Source organism: Pezoporus flaviventris, unplaced genomic scaffold, assembly GCF_033815535.1.
Source record: "Pezoporus flaviventris isolate CSIRO_AGI_PZ_B2104156 unplaced genomic scaffold, CSIRO_AGI_Pfla_v1 ptg000031l, whole genome shotgun sequence".
NCBI classification, from domain to species: Eukaryota; Metazoa; Chordata; class Aves; order Psittaciformes; family Psittacidae; genus Pezoporus; species Pezoporus flaviventris.
The window spans coordinates 10,042,501-10,057,769 of record NW_026892579.1 but is presented as its reverse complement, the minus strand read 5'-3'; the positions used below and the strand labels follow the sequence as shown (position 1 = coordinate 10,057,769).

The window sequence follows — 15,269 nt, the reverse complement described above, 5'->3', positions numbered from 1 at the left end:
GGAAACTGATTAAAATTAAGCTTGGAAAAGGATAAATAAATGTAGGGTTTTATTCAGATAACATTTGAATACAATTTTAAATGCTTTTCTTGTAAACCTCGAATTACTTGTTAAAAGATCATCTGAGATTAGTTAGTGAAATTCAGACATAATTACACTGTAATTTTGCAGTAATTCAGATCTGAGAGTGTCCCTGTGGTGATACACTGAAGCGTGCATGTGCTTTGGTTGGTTGATTTTTAAATACTCCTTTATAGAGGAAAAAAAAAAGTGTAACAATTCAGGAATCAGACCAAAAGCAGTGTTTTTGTAAAGCTGTTGGGGACAGAAGGGGTGTGTGGCCATTGGTTTTATTTTTAAGCACATTAACGGTGTTTGTATTTTGAATGTGGAAGCTGGTATGGATGCCTTCATGAAGTGGAGTTTCAGATGCAAGATATGTACAAAATGATAAAGTTAAGGGAACCCTTCCCAATGTCTGTACTGTGGTTTGTGGAGCAGGAGCATGTGTAGACCTTCCCTGGTCCTTCTGTTTAGTCTCCAGTTGTAACAATGCTATGTTGAATTTCACCCATCTTCTCTGTGATCAGAGCAGAGCGGTGTCAGGTAAAGAGACCATTTTGGGTTTGGCTAGGGCCATGTTAGGAAGGCAAAAAGGCATCTTAACTCTTTACGTGCTTGTCCATTTTCTATGACGTTTGCAATGATGGGGGGGGGAGGGGGGCATGTTCCATGATTATATAGTGATTCCCTTTCAGTGTTCCATTTGATGGTCCAGCCTTGTTTTGTGGTAACTGTCATCAGGCTTTTTGAAAGAATACACATTTTATTAGGTTAATAAAAAGGTGACTGAAATTTAGAAATAATGCTACTGCTGTTGCATGCTGCCTTGCTCCTTGTGCTGGTGAAGTGGGTTTCAGATCTTGGTGCCTTACATGTACCCTGTGCCTAAGGGACTGCACATCAATATTAGTTGCTTGAATTTGGAATTATGTACACGGTATAGAAACCAGTAGTGAACTTACTGAATTCCTACACTGTTTTATACTGGCATATGAGATGCCCCCTCTTCACTGCTGCTTTTTCTTCTCGGAACTGAATGAATGAAATACTTATCAAAGAAAGAGCAGTCTTCCTTCAGTTTTTCCCCCTTTCTTACCTTCTTTGTACATTCTTAAGTCGTAAAATTGCTGTTCACAGTTCTATAAATTTACAGATAACAAACCTTTTTCCTAATCTAATTTTGTGTTAATACAAGTCATTCTTTTTGTTCCTGAAATAATAGAAGGCAAACATTTGAAGCATAGCAATGTTAATAAAAAAAACACATTTTGAAACAAATATCCTGAGAGCTGTGGAAATAGAGAAGTGTTGAACTGCATGATAATGGAATACATTTAAGTAATACTAGACAAGATGTGCTGTTCCATAATGGAAGGTAGTCATAGCAAGTAATAAAAAAAAAGTATGTATTAAATTTGGAAGTCACTATTTAGTTGTGACCCTTAAGGAAGGAACAAGAAGGAAATGTTAGACATGTTTGTCTGCAGTTTAATAATCTACAGTTTATCAGTATCTTTAGGTTTCTCAGACCAGACTCTATGCCACAGTGTAAAATGCAGTAAAAACCAGCGTGTTTCAATGTACATGAACTGTGAGCCTCAGTAATTTTAAGTATTACTCAGAGATACGTCTCACTGAGTTACTAGTATTCTGCAGTGGATAGCTCTTACAAGAAAGAAAGTTTCTCACCTTTTTCTTTCTGATGAAATCTGGGATATATGTAAACTTCATGGTGACATGAATCTTCTTTCCATCTGTCAAAAGCAGTACTTTTCTGTTTAATGGAGAGAAGCAGTATCTATTTCAGAGTACATTTTAGGTAATTTATCTTACTGCATAGAATGCTTTCTGTTAGCTGACTACCTGACCAGTGGTAACAGTAGCAGCCAGAGCATAAAAATGTCTTTAAATCGGTGATGTTATTTAACAGTGCTCCCTGTACAGGAGACTCTGTTGCCCAAACAGTGATTTGACCCTATTCCTATTAGTTTAATTAATTTGAAAAATTTAGGCATGTGAAAAAGCCTTTTTGATATTAGTTTATTCCTCTGTTGAAACAAAATATTGGTGTTCAAAACTGCTTTGAAAACACTTCACAATCTAGTTAAGTGTGTGCACATAGTGTTGCATCCATTCATTCATTCTGCAATGATTGTAACTACTAGTATAATTTTGTAGAATCAGACAGTCTAAACAGAGGAAAAAAACTTTCATTTAGTTCAAGTCCTGTCAAAGCTAGTTTAAACCCTGCAACAATATTTTTACTTCTTTATCTTACTTCTTCTTGGTGAGGTTATGCCTAGTTTATGAGGTCTTGCTATGAGTCAAAATTCCTGCAATAGTTTAAATTGATTATACCTACACTTTAAAGTTTGCAATAAATAATTTTGCTTTCCTCTTGGAGTTCCCCCTTTGTTGTGTGCAGATTACAGACATGTTTTTCTAAAGTCAGTGCTTCACTAGTTGTATAAATTGATATATTTTTAGAGGACAGTGCTTTTGTTTGAACTTCTCTTTCCCTTCACCCAGTGAAAGTTCTGTTCATGAAGTAGCTGCAGTATTTGAGTTTTTAACTCTTGCCTTTTAAGTCCTTTCTTCAGGACTCACCATTTTCATTGATCTTCTGAAGTACCTTCAGGTTGTTTGTTGTTACCCTTCTGGTAATAACGTACCAAGAGCTAAATGCATTAAGGTAGAAATCATTATATATGTGCATCTGCGTGTGTACAATGTAAATAGGGTACACTTACAAACATCTACACTCTTCTCCTGTTTAGCTTTATTCTTATATCTTTAAGTCAAGTGCTCGAGTCATTCAGTGTCATATAAAATTGCAAGTCCTGAAAACTATTTAAGTTTTTTTTGAAGACAAGCCATATCCAATGCAGCAATGTACCCAGTCCACTGTGGGTTTTTTACAAAAAAATGAAGAGTAGCCGTGTTAGTCATTTTTAACACTGTTAAATCCAAGGAATGTGCACCTTACTGAATTTGGCTCAGTATTGTCATTTGGACTTACAAAAAGTTAGAATGGAATGAATAATATAGCTTGCTTTTATTCTGCACAGTTATGTGTGTGCAACTCTTGTTAAGTTTTAGAAAAAGGTCTGTCAAAGGATAAAACAGACTGGAGGGTTGAACAAGTGAAAACATTCGTGGTGCACATGAAGAAAGGTCTTCGCTGCTAAGAACAGCTCAAGCATTCATGAAATCAGAGAAAAGGGTGAAGTTTATTAAAATGTTATTTACATGTTTAAAATTGTGCACACAACTAAGATATGCACAACTGTTTTGGGTGCTGGCAGTAAGGTAAAAATGCTGTGCATTCTTTTTTGCACACTAAGTTAGATGACCGTGTCTGTTTTCCTTTGCATAGTGTGAATCCCAGATGTTAAAGATGATAATGAAAGGTGCCAGATATAAACAGATATAGTTAAATACATGTTTGTGAATATGAAAGGTTATAATTTTACATAATGTTTCCGAGTAATGTGGTCTTTCAGAACGAGATGAATTGTTCAGTGAGATGTCTGTTGTGACCTGGCTCTGTAGTCCAAAATTCTTAGCACATTAAGGGGATTGATACAGGATTTCTGAACTGGGACCTTAAATGTGGTCCTTCTTTGGGATTCTCTTTTATGAGGTGGGGAGAGGAAGGAAGGGAGGAGCAGCACGCAGGAGTTGGTGTACTTTATTTTTCTCATTAAAAGGAACATGGTTGGTTTGAAATTTTTCACTTTTATCTGAACTTTCTCACTGTTGCTGCAAGTTACTGTTATTACAAAATTTAATAAAAACGGAAAAGAGCCTTTTTTAATTTCACTGAGTTCTTCTGCACTGCACTATAATTTTTTTATGTTACAAATTTTGCTCTTCTTGTTGCAAGTACCTATACCAGAGGAGGGGAGTCTTCAACTATGATAGTAAACCAAAGAATAAATGGAAAATTAAACATTTAAGGAGCATCTGAAGTATTCCTTTAATTTCACCAACCATTCTTTTTGAGATAAAATCAGATGCCTATTCTCTAAGTTCTTGGTACTTTAGCTACAGTTGAACTACTTTTTCTACGATAAAGTTGGACATGGCATGATACGCAATGCTGACTTTCTCATGTTGTGACGTGATCCTGTGCTTTTGCAAGGATGAATTCATTCTTCTAGCCTATATTTTCCATTTCTGCATTATTAGGAGCCTGTAAAAAGCTACTTCATTGCTCAGGATAACTGGAAGTTCTTGGGCAAGCAAGTGGGATCAATATTATCTTCCTCCTTATTGTTAAATACCACATAGCAATACCCATTTGAAGTATAGATGTCCTCATGCAGAGTATGCAGTTGTAAACTTGTCATCTGACTTCTGCAGGGGACCAGGCAAGCCCAGTCCTAATCAACACAAAAAGGTCTAGCAGGATTTAGAGAGGGAAGCTGAGGAAGGAAGCAAATGGGGAGTAAATTTGTGTCTGCAGTGAGCAAGTATGTCAGAGATCAGACCTACAATAAAGATGTGGGTGTCAAAGTGCTCAGCAGCCTCAACACGTGTAGAATCTGTAATGGGTAACTGTTGGAGATCCGGACCCAAGCTTTGGCACTCACAAGCTGTCTTGGAGCATACAGAGAAAATTGACTTTTAAATTATGGGGACAATGAATTTGTGGTATAGAGCAGTACAGCCTTGTTTGGAATTACCTTTATTTATTTATTTATTTATTTAGGCTACTCATTAGGCCAAGTCCTACATTTCAAGTGCTACCTATGGACGCTGGACACAGATGGCAAAATACTTCACTGAGAGCTTGATGGTTTAAGATGGTTGAGTGAAGTAACTTGTAACTTGTTATTTAGGTTATGGAGCTGCCATCTGTAGAAGTACTTTCTAGGTTTCATGTATTTACTTCTAAACCGGACATTAGAGTGCATTTTTATCAGTATGCTTACACAGTATTTAACTGAATGGCAAGTCCCATTAAACCTAAATGGTGCTGAATCAGATCAGATTTTGCTGAGGAGGTTTGAACACTAAATGTTGACAAGCAAAAATTACAAGCTGCCCAGAGATGGAGGCCAGCAATAGGACTTCTTTGTCTTAAGGGAGGTTTCCCTCTTTGGCAGAGCAGTAAGTATACCCTTTCCAGAGCATGCTATCCTCCTTTTCCCCAAGCCTGAGGAAGTTGTGCACAGGGGTTGGGATACTGGAAGGAAGAGGATATTTTGTCTGGGGCACAAACATAAGATATCAAAGCAGATACATGAACCAAAGCTAAAAGGAAGTGAATTGTCAAATGGGGGAAAATGTTATTGTTGCTTGCTCTGGTATGCAGCTACATTACTGAGGATTGTAAATACATCTAGAGCGATCCAGAGTTTTGTTTTAGACCCTTTACAAAATAGACTCCCACGTAAATACTGTTTCATTAATCTTCCTTAAAAACCCATGTCAGTAAAGGCTTGTCATCTTTCCCCACTATCAACAGGAGTAAAATTAGGCCCATCAATTTCTACAGAAGTGTATAAAAGTGGACATATAATTTAAGTAAGATCCTAGGAACCTAGAAGCCAGGGGTAAAGCCCATTTCAGGTTTCTTAAACAAATACAAACAAATAACATATGGTTACATTTTTCATTCCTGTATTTAAGGGTGCTTTTCCCCGCTTTTGTTAAATTAGCTGAAAGTTATTGTGACTGTTAAAAAAACATTATGTTATTAAGACACTTAGCTGAGGTAGTTACTCAGGACAGGTCTGGAATAGCTTTTGCTTGCTGGCTATCACTGGTGAAAGCAGTGAATCCTTAAATTCCTTTTTCATCAGCAGAATATCAGTAAACACTTCGGCATGGAAGGCAGGGAAGTGCTTCTGCTTGCTCAAGCATATTTAGTTGCAGAAACTGGTGTCCAGTCTTTTTCTCAGATTATTGTGGCTGACTTAAAATGGGGGTGTGTGGAGTGTGTGTGTTAACTCCATAGGAGATGGCTACAGGGAATTCCAGATCCTCTCTCTCGAGATGGCTCAGCTGCTTGCAGAGCAGCTGTGGAAACTGCCACAAGCTTTATAGTCCACTGTATTAAGGAAAACTGCCACTGATTTTGATTTTTAACTAACATGCAAAGCTGTAGCATGCAGCAGGTCAGCAGCTGCTATGCCAGCAGCTGAGTTGGCTTTGCAGTAGCAGTGTGGTGAACAGGTGGAGGTTGAAACTCCTACATCCACCCTTCGTGGTGGGAGTTATATGGCTGTGATTTTACTTTTACTTTTGGCAGCAGTGCTGCTGCTTAAGTAAGCTTCAACAGCTTTTATAGCACTCCCCCTGTTGGGTTAGCAGAACTGCTTGTGAAGTTGCATGGCAAACTCAGCTTGGGGAAATTTTGGCTTTTGTATCTGATTTTTACCATTTTTCATATGGAGGAACCCCAAAATCCCCACAGATCAAGGGTGGGCAGTATTGGCACCATGGAAGGGCAGACAAAGATGCAAACAAGCAGCTGCCAGGACGAGGAGAAGGTATAGGAGGAAAGAGACCTTACAGAAAGTGAATGAAACTGCAGTCTCCTCTGGTGCAAAATAGCAGAATACTGGTGTTAACCTTCAGCTGAGGACAGAGAGATGACCACAGTGTTACTGACTTTTAAAGAAAAAAGATACTTGTGGGTATTTTGGGATGAGTACAAGCATCTGAATTTTCCTTGGAATGTTACAGGAATCTTTCAGTTCAATCTTACATGTTTATCTTTCTTGTTTTATTGATTACAATTAAGCTGTAGCATTGAAATATACTGAATTGCAGTTTTAATACAGCACTACTTACAGAACAAAACAAAGCGATGACTTTTCACCACAATTACGTGTGTTTCTTCTTCAGAACAAAAATAAGTATATTTACAGGGTACTTCCAGAATTATTTCGATATATCTTTTTTAGCAGATAGGTGAAAGCTTAGTGAAAGTAGTTGATAATCTGAAAGGTATAGCTCCTTCATTATTCCAGACATACAACTTTGAAAACTAAATTCATCAATACATCAAAAAGTTGTTTATCTGACGTGTGTAGAATATCTGTGTTAGATTACCAGTGCAGGAGGCAAGAAAAATCACACATATACTTTCTATTCAAAAGTTCTAATCTAGTGTAGAATTATATTTTTTGGAAGGAGGGAGAATGAAATATTTGATTGTTTTTGTTAGCATCATAGATTAGTATTTTCACCTGTAACATTGTTTAACAAGTAAGAACAGAGTGAATAGCTATATAATCAGAGTGAATAGCTATACTAATATTTGTAGTGTATGAATTTGTCTACAAAATCAAAGTAACATTCCATGACTACTACAGATTTTTACGATGCTCTGTCAGAAAACACTTATGCCATTATTACATTCATTGTACATTGTGTACTTCAAGCAGACTAGAATAAGCATAAGCTTGTATTTTTTCACAGTACAGGTGTCTTTAAAATCTCTTAACAGTGTACTTGTGCTATTTTTAAAATGTTTTATTTCATTTTACAGTTGGGTTTTGCAAGCTAGTATTTGTAATAATACAATTTTAGTGAAAATATGGGTTTTAAAAAGCCTCCACTGACCATGTGTAGTAATTTCTGAATATTCTTAGACTCGTTATATTTGAAATAGAAAAATATATAAAAATGTTTTAATATAGAATGTACCTAATAGACCCAAGATGACTTCTGTAGACTTTGGATTAGACTCCCAACAACTCCCTGTAATTAACTGGTTTATATTGCTATCTTACCCTGTTTAATTACCTGGCCTAAAACATAGGAAGTTTAGATTAGATATAAGGAAGAAGTTCTTTTCTGTGAGGGTGGTGAGGCACTGGAACAGGTTGCCCAAAGAAGTTGTGAATGCTCCATCCTTGGCGGTGTTCAAGGCCAAGCTGGACAGAGCCTTGAGTGACATGGTTTAGTGTGAGGTGTCCCTTCCCATGGTAGGGGGGTTGGAACTAGATGATCTTAAGGTCCTTTCCAACCCTAACTATTCTATGATTCTATGTAGATTGGCCATCTTGAGAATTAGCCATTGTTGACACTAAAGTGGAATAAGATTAAAAACTATTCAGAAACCTCTTTGCTACCCTCTCCCCTAAATACTAAAACAATAGTACATTAAGTGAATGGAAATTTGAGAATTGTTTCAACAAAAGCTCATCCGTGATGTAACAAAACCATGACATCTCTTTTGTTTTCTTATGGATATTACAGACCTGATGGGACAAATTCTGTTCAGTCTTCTCATGTGAAGTAGTCCCACTGACCTGTGAAACTTGTTCAACAAACTCAACATTAAGAGTGGATTTTAAGTCTCTTGTATGAATGCTTTTACTGGAAGAATGTAGTTTACATCCTTTTGGTTTTGTAAGTGTGTAAGTGTCCTTTTTGCCCTCCAAAACTTGTGGGTCTTACTGTGGTCTGATTTGTTCCCTGTACAGTGCTTAAATCTTAGGGTAGTAAACTTGGATTTGGGTTGGTGCTGCTTAATTAAAAGTTAAATTTATACAACTTAACACTTGGCACTTATGTTACTTGTATATACTTTTCACCATATGCTACTTTTTTGGTACTGTGAATGTATAATATTTAATGTCTTACCTAAATTCACCTGATCACTAATCTGCCAGACTGCTTCAATGCAAAGCTCTCTTGGGCTGATAATGTTGTGGGGTTTTTCATCTCTGTGTTGAAAAATTGCTCAATCCTAAATCTTTTCCTCACAGGAATAGAGAATGGTGGAAGTAGTATGTAAAATGCTCCTAATGGGAGCAAGACCCATCACCATAGTGCAGGCAGGTTCTGTTGATGGGGAAGGAAGTTCACCCTTGCGGTGAAAGCCCCTTGGGATCTTAAACAGCTATTCAGTAACCCAGAGACAGTTGGGGCCACCTGTGCAGGTCCTTTGATTTCTGGTGGGAGCAGTGGGATGTTGTAGGTATTGGAAAAACTTCTGAAAAACTTTGTAACTGCAGTATTGTGTATCTGTGTTCATAAGGTGAAGGTTCAGAATCCTCCTGGCAGAGTCCCTCAGGATCTTGTTCCCAGCCTAAGGGATGTAGAGTCTACCCAGATACAAGAGAGAGCACTGATTCATGGTGAGGGAGAAGTAGCTGAATGCTCTGTCCAGGCAGGAGGCTGTGGACAGTTACAGATTTGGAGGCATAATATGGTCATCAAATATTTGTAAATGGCAGTCAGTCAGAAAGTTTCCATTTTGCCATAGTGCCTAATAGTCCTCCACTAGTGATTAAATTCTCATTTGGCTGTGCCAAACCTGCTGTGTTTGCTTCATTGTTTGTTTTGGGGGATTTTAGTGTGTGTGTTAATTAAAGAAAGCATGTTACATTTGTAATAGCTGTTCTGTATGAATCAAAATCGCATCTATTTAATGTTTTCAGGTAGCATGTTTTGCAAAAATTGGTTAATGGATGGGAAATGCAGGGTGGAAGCTACACTGTAAGGAAAGTATGGTTTCTTGTAGAAGGATCTGGGGCTTTAGCATGCACACTGATTTTAATTAGCAGGACATTCAGCAAGGCATCCTGTTCATTGTGTGCAATTCTGGTTTAGAAACTATGGCAACGTAGAAACAAAGATAAAAGTAAAATAATTTTTTAAGTGTTTTTAATTGGCTTCAGGAATTAGTGATAATTGTTAAAGGTAGACATTACTTGTAAGGCAATTGATCTGGATGTTAAATGTGAATTAGTGATAATTGTTAAAGATAGACATTACTTGTAAGGCAGTTGATCTGGATGTGAAATGTATGCATGAATAAACGATACCAGAAACTAAGAGTTTCTTTACAGGAAACTCTGCATGTCACCGTTGACATTAAAGGACTAGTGACAGAGAGAGGACTGTGGGATTGAACTGTAGATGATGAAAGAGCAAACGATTGTCAAGGTGTGTTGTCAAGATAAAAATCATATTCAAGATTATCAAGCAGAAGTGTACATCTGAAGATAAAATCTTTGCTTAGTCTAACTGTGTTAATTCATGCCTTTGCAAACACTTAATGCAGCAGTAAATACCACATTTTTCATGAAGGAGTGCTTAATTCTCCTGGTCTATAGTCTGTTATCTACACTAAGAAAGTAGGCTGACAGATTTTCCTCTTAACAATACCTTCTCTTCCTCAAGAGTTAAACAAAACAAAAAGTTCTAAACATTCAAAAATCTGATCAAATGCTTAAAAATTACTTAAAATGTTTAAAATTATTTAAATTCAAAACACTGGTTGTGAAGGTTCCTTTAAATTTGATCTATGCTTATGTTTGTCTTCAGTAGAAATTAGCAATGATTTTTGTAAAAAATAAAAATACATTTTTCATTTGATATGAGGTCTTTGCATTTAATGACTAATATATTTGCATGACAGTAGATACTTCTCAAAATTAATCTGCAGGCTGCTCTGAGCAACACAATCTTTTTTATGTTTCATAATGTAACTGGTGGATTCAGTTTCTCCAAAGAATTTTTACATTAATCTTCATTAATTTATTTTCATTAAGCAATTACATATTTTTCTAAATGGCAGATTATTTCATTTTTATAATACAGTAGTTTCTTTTTTACTGACAATTATTAATAGTTTATTGGAAAGTGGTAGCTCTTTCCATGCTTATGGGAGTATTGTGAATCTGTTTCACACCGGTAGTACTTCTTCCTTGGATGATAATTTCTTTAATTGGTGATAACTGTAAATGGATTAAGATTAGACTGTTAAAATGGCTACAGCTGAAACACTGTTCTTTTGCCAAAGACTGAGTATTTTAGTGTTCAGTATTTGATAATAAGTGTGGTTAAAGCCCTTCCCAAATCTTTGCTTGCGAATCACAGAATCCCAGAATCCCAAGGGTTGGAAGGGACCTCAAAAGATCATCTAGTCCAACCGCCCTGCAAGAGCAGGGTAACCTAGAGTACATCACACAGGAACTTGTCCAGGCGGGCCTTGAATATCTCCAACGTAGGAGACTTCACAACCCCCCTGGGCAACCTGTTCCAGTGCTCTGTCACTCAAAGCCAAGCCATCAACATTTTTTGTGATCTTCTACATATTAATACATTTTCCATATGGGAATCTGGTTTTTAATTATATATAAAGCAATACAGAGTTTTTGTAGTTATAATGGGGGGCGTATGCATATGTAATTTAGTATTTATTCTTAATTTATGGTATGCCCATTTCAAGGGAGCTAAACCAGCACTGACCACAACAGGTGTCATGAAATGCACCTATAGTATATTATATTCTCTTGAAAAGTATTGAGGCAATTGGCATTGGATTTTGTTATAATATTTCTGGGTTTAGGGTGATGAATATAATCTGTTTAGTAAAGTCTTAAAAACTGGTAAACTTTAACTTAGTTTCTGTTTTCTCCTCCATTTAACATAGATTTTGAAAGTAGCATGGTATATTCTAACTACATTTCAGGGACCAAATGTTACTAACAGATGAAATGTTAAGCCAGGTGAAATAGTTACCAAGAAGTTTCAACAAGTATGCACAATTTCTCTCAAGAGTCTTTTTCTGATAGTTTCATTTGGGAGAGCTTAGATATTTAAACCAGAAAAGTTTGATTAAATAAATGTTGGAGGAGTCTTGTGGGTATATACTATCATTTGGTGTACTTGTTTTTACTATGATTGTGAATGCTTTGCAGTCTTTAAAGTGCCCCCTAAGCTAATTATATAATAGAATTATTTTTATGAACTTACAATATATGAAAGTTCATCTAAATTTCTTGCAGCACATTCAGCTGCACTAGGTATGTCATGAGAAATGTGACTCTTCTATTTATGTGGCAGAAGACACTCTACTGGCTTCCTTTGTTCATTTTCACCAGGGTCTTCATTAGTTTAAGTTTAGCTTTGCCATTTTGTGGGGGTTTGATATTCCTGGCATTTTGGGTCTAAAAGAGAACTAACTTGCCAGAAAATTACTTACTGATGATATGTAAGAGAATAAAAATGTGTACCCATCTATGGCTTTCTTCACTTAAATTAACATGTAGCAAATTTAGTGTGTGGGGGGGTGTTGTTTAATTCCAGTGGTTTAACAAAGCTAATCTGAATTTGTGTGTCTTGCTAGCACATTGTTCTTCTGGGCACACTAGCATCTCATTGCCAGTTTTTTAAAGATGATTGACAAAATTATTTCGTAAATAAACATAGGATTAAATTAGCAATCAATACAGATACATGCTAAAGCTATATGAAAAACAGTAATCCTCGTTTCCTTTAAAAATTGGTTTGTTGAAAAATATTGACTACATTACAATAATTTTGACACCTTTATGAGACAAAATATTTTCATGTCTAAAGGAGACACTAAGATTTGTAAATGTGCAGTTTCCATGAATTTGACTAATCTTATCAAGAGCTCTCTGGTAGCAATGTTGCTATTAAAGTGCTACTGTTAAAAAAAAAACTACATTCAAGCATTGAGAAACTAAATTAGCAAAATCTAGATATTATATTAAAAAAAAACCCAAAATGAAATATTCATTATGAATCAATGAAAGATCTCGTAAATATTTGGCTACAAGACTTCATCTTCTAAGGTGTCCATGCCTATTTCAGGAAATACATTTAACAATGTAGATCAGTTTGGATTCTGCTGCATAAAGGAATGGCAGAGAGGGATGCTAATTGTAACAGTGGTTTTGAAATTTGCCAGCCAGTCCCCTTCTGGGTCAGTGCATTACAAATCTATGTAATTATTATCTATAAGGGGCCAAAAGTAAAGATTTTTGGGTCTTAATTTTTCTTCTTGCCAACAAGATTAGCCAGTTGGCTCTGCTGCAGTTGGTGTGGATGGACCTCTCGTCTTGCAAAGAATAAGCTATGATTTTTTTTTCTTGTATAGATGTATTTTTACTGTATGTTCAGTTGGTAATATTCAAGTAGGGCAGGTTCCTTCTAATACAAAAGTTGTCATGAACTACTTTGGTAATGAAGGGACTCTGGGATAATGCTCTTAGTACCTCTTGAGACGTGCACGAATGGAATCACTGCAAAATTTCGTTGCTGTTGTTCTGATGCCTATTTTTATCTAAAACCATCACTGTGAACGTAACAGCAAAACATTACCACCACTGTGAACAGAACATCTAAAATCCTGTTCTCTGTTACAAATGTATAAAATGTAGACTAATTGGTCGGCTGATGTAAAAGACAGGTGATTCCATTCTGCTCTTTCATGTCAGTGGCAGAACAGGCAGGAAGGCTGGTTGTGTGTGTGTGTTTACTGCAGCAGTATAAACCGGTTTTAACGCTAAGCTAAAGAAGCTGGATTCAGGCCGGCAACCAGGTATTGGCAGGTGAGGTACAGTGCCGTTTGGGGGTTCTACTCGCAGAGGGAACGCACCTGGGCGCGTTAGCCTGACGGCGCCGGGCTGGGTTGCCGGGCGGGAAGAATTCGCACCAACCGGCTCGAGTTGCTGGCGCTCGGACCCAGCTGAGGGAGCCGGGGTCAGGGCTGCGCGCTGTCTCCCGCTGCCGTGGATAACGCAGTCCTCCCCCATTAGGTAGATGGCCCGAGGAAGTGATACGGAAGATTCAAAGAGAGTCTTTTTATTACTCTCTTTATATGGTTTAAATATTTTTTTAAAAGAAAATCAAATTTATCAAACAGTGCAGAACTGGAAATGCCGGTTAGTATCTTTGAGAATCTTGATAATGACCGATCAGAACGAGCCATACAAAGGCTGGACGCGCTGGAGGGGGCAGTACTCCTGGAATCAATGGGTTTAATGCCGTGCCGTGTCTTGTCAGCAGCAAAACCACACACTTGCCCTCTGCTGTAGCACTGTCATGGTGCAGCGGGCATGATAACCGTTTGCTATGCCGCAGGACCAATTTACCATCACCCACGGAGTAAATTAATGTATAGCAACTACAAATAAAAGACCTGGCGAATTACTTGGGTTTATTCCCCCCCCGGAGGTTTGCTACGGTTTACGCAGGCGCTGAGCGCCACGGTAGCATCAGTTTATACAGGGGGCTGTCGAAGATGTAAACACTTTTAAACTGAGCCTGGCTAAGGCAAGCACCCAACGCTTTGTTCTTATCTCGGCCCCCCACGCCGGGGGCCCGGCCTAGCCTGCGGCACCAGCCGGCCCAGGCGCGCAGCAGCCTCGGGCGCTGCCCAGCAAGATGGCGGCGGGATTGGTGGCTCGGCGGGGCGGAGGCGTCCCACCTGCGGTCTCGCCGCCTTCGACAGCAGCCGCTGGCGTTCCTTACAGTTAGCGGCAGCCCGCAGGCCCCATTCAGGAGGGCGACTAACGGCCACTGCCACCCTTTGTTGTGCAGCCGCGGGGCCTGCGTCTCCCGCCCCGCCGAGGGGACCGGTGGCCGTCACACGTGGGCTGCCCGGCCAGGCGCAGGTCGTTCTGGCGGCAGCGACCCTGGAGCTCGAAGCGCGGCGCCTCGCCGCCTCAATTACTTTTATCGGGGCTGAAGGTGAAGGCACCTCCCTCCTTACCACCGTATTAGCCTTCTGCGGCGCGGGGCTTGCGGGAACTGCTGCCGCAACCACCGGGGGCCCCGGCAGGCCAGGGCCGCCACCCAGCCCTTTCCCTGCCCTGGAAACAAGGGTGCAGGCGTCACAGCGGAGGGTTGTAGAGCATAGGGGGTGGCGGTGGCTCCTCTACCCTTAACGTTAAAAACGACTTTGGAAATAAATGCGAGCTCCTCTGAAAGGAGCATATGAAACCTGAGTTAAGCATTTGTTACTTGATCCGTTGATGCTTAGAGGAAAAAGAATACTAGATGGAAAGTTAAATGTGGGTATGACAGAAAGTTAAGACATTCAGGGAATTTTCTTGGATCTCTCAGTAAACAGCTAGACTTTCCCTCTTAATTCAGCGATCAAGCAAAATGTGCTCCTAAATAATATGTACTTCATGCTGTGTTGAAATAGTCCTATTTACAGATATAATTGAAATTTTAAGGTAAATAACTTTCTACCAACAACCAATTACACTAGAACTTTTCAGTGGTGCTTTACCTCGAAGCGTACAGTTTTTCTGAGTGTTGTAACATGACAGCAGAAAGACTTTGCAAAATATTGGGCAGAATTATCTGCTTTTGTTTGGTTTGAAGAAGAACATAGTCCTTCTTCCAAAAAGTAATTTTAAAAGATTAATGATTGTAGGATTCCAATCTTGCAAACACTTGTTCTTTAAAATAAGAAC

At 38.4% G+C, this 15,269-nt stretch overlaps 1 protein-coding gene across 10 annotated transcripts in view; it reads left to right on the top strand.

The window, feature by feature from the left end:
- The window catches only part of LIN28B (lin-28 homolog B), a 100,180-nt gene that overhangs the window by 17,612 nt on the left and 67,299 nt on the right, over positions 1–15,269 (top strand). The window lies entirely within an intron of this gene.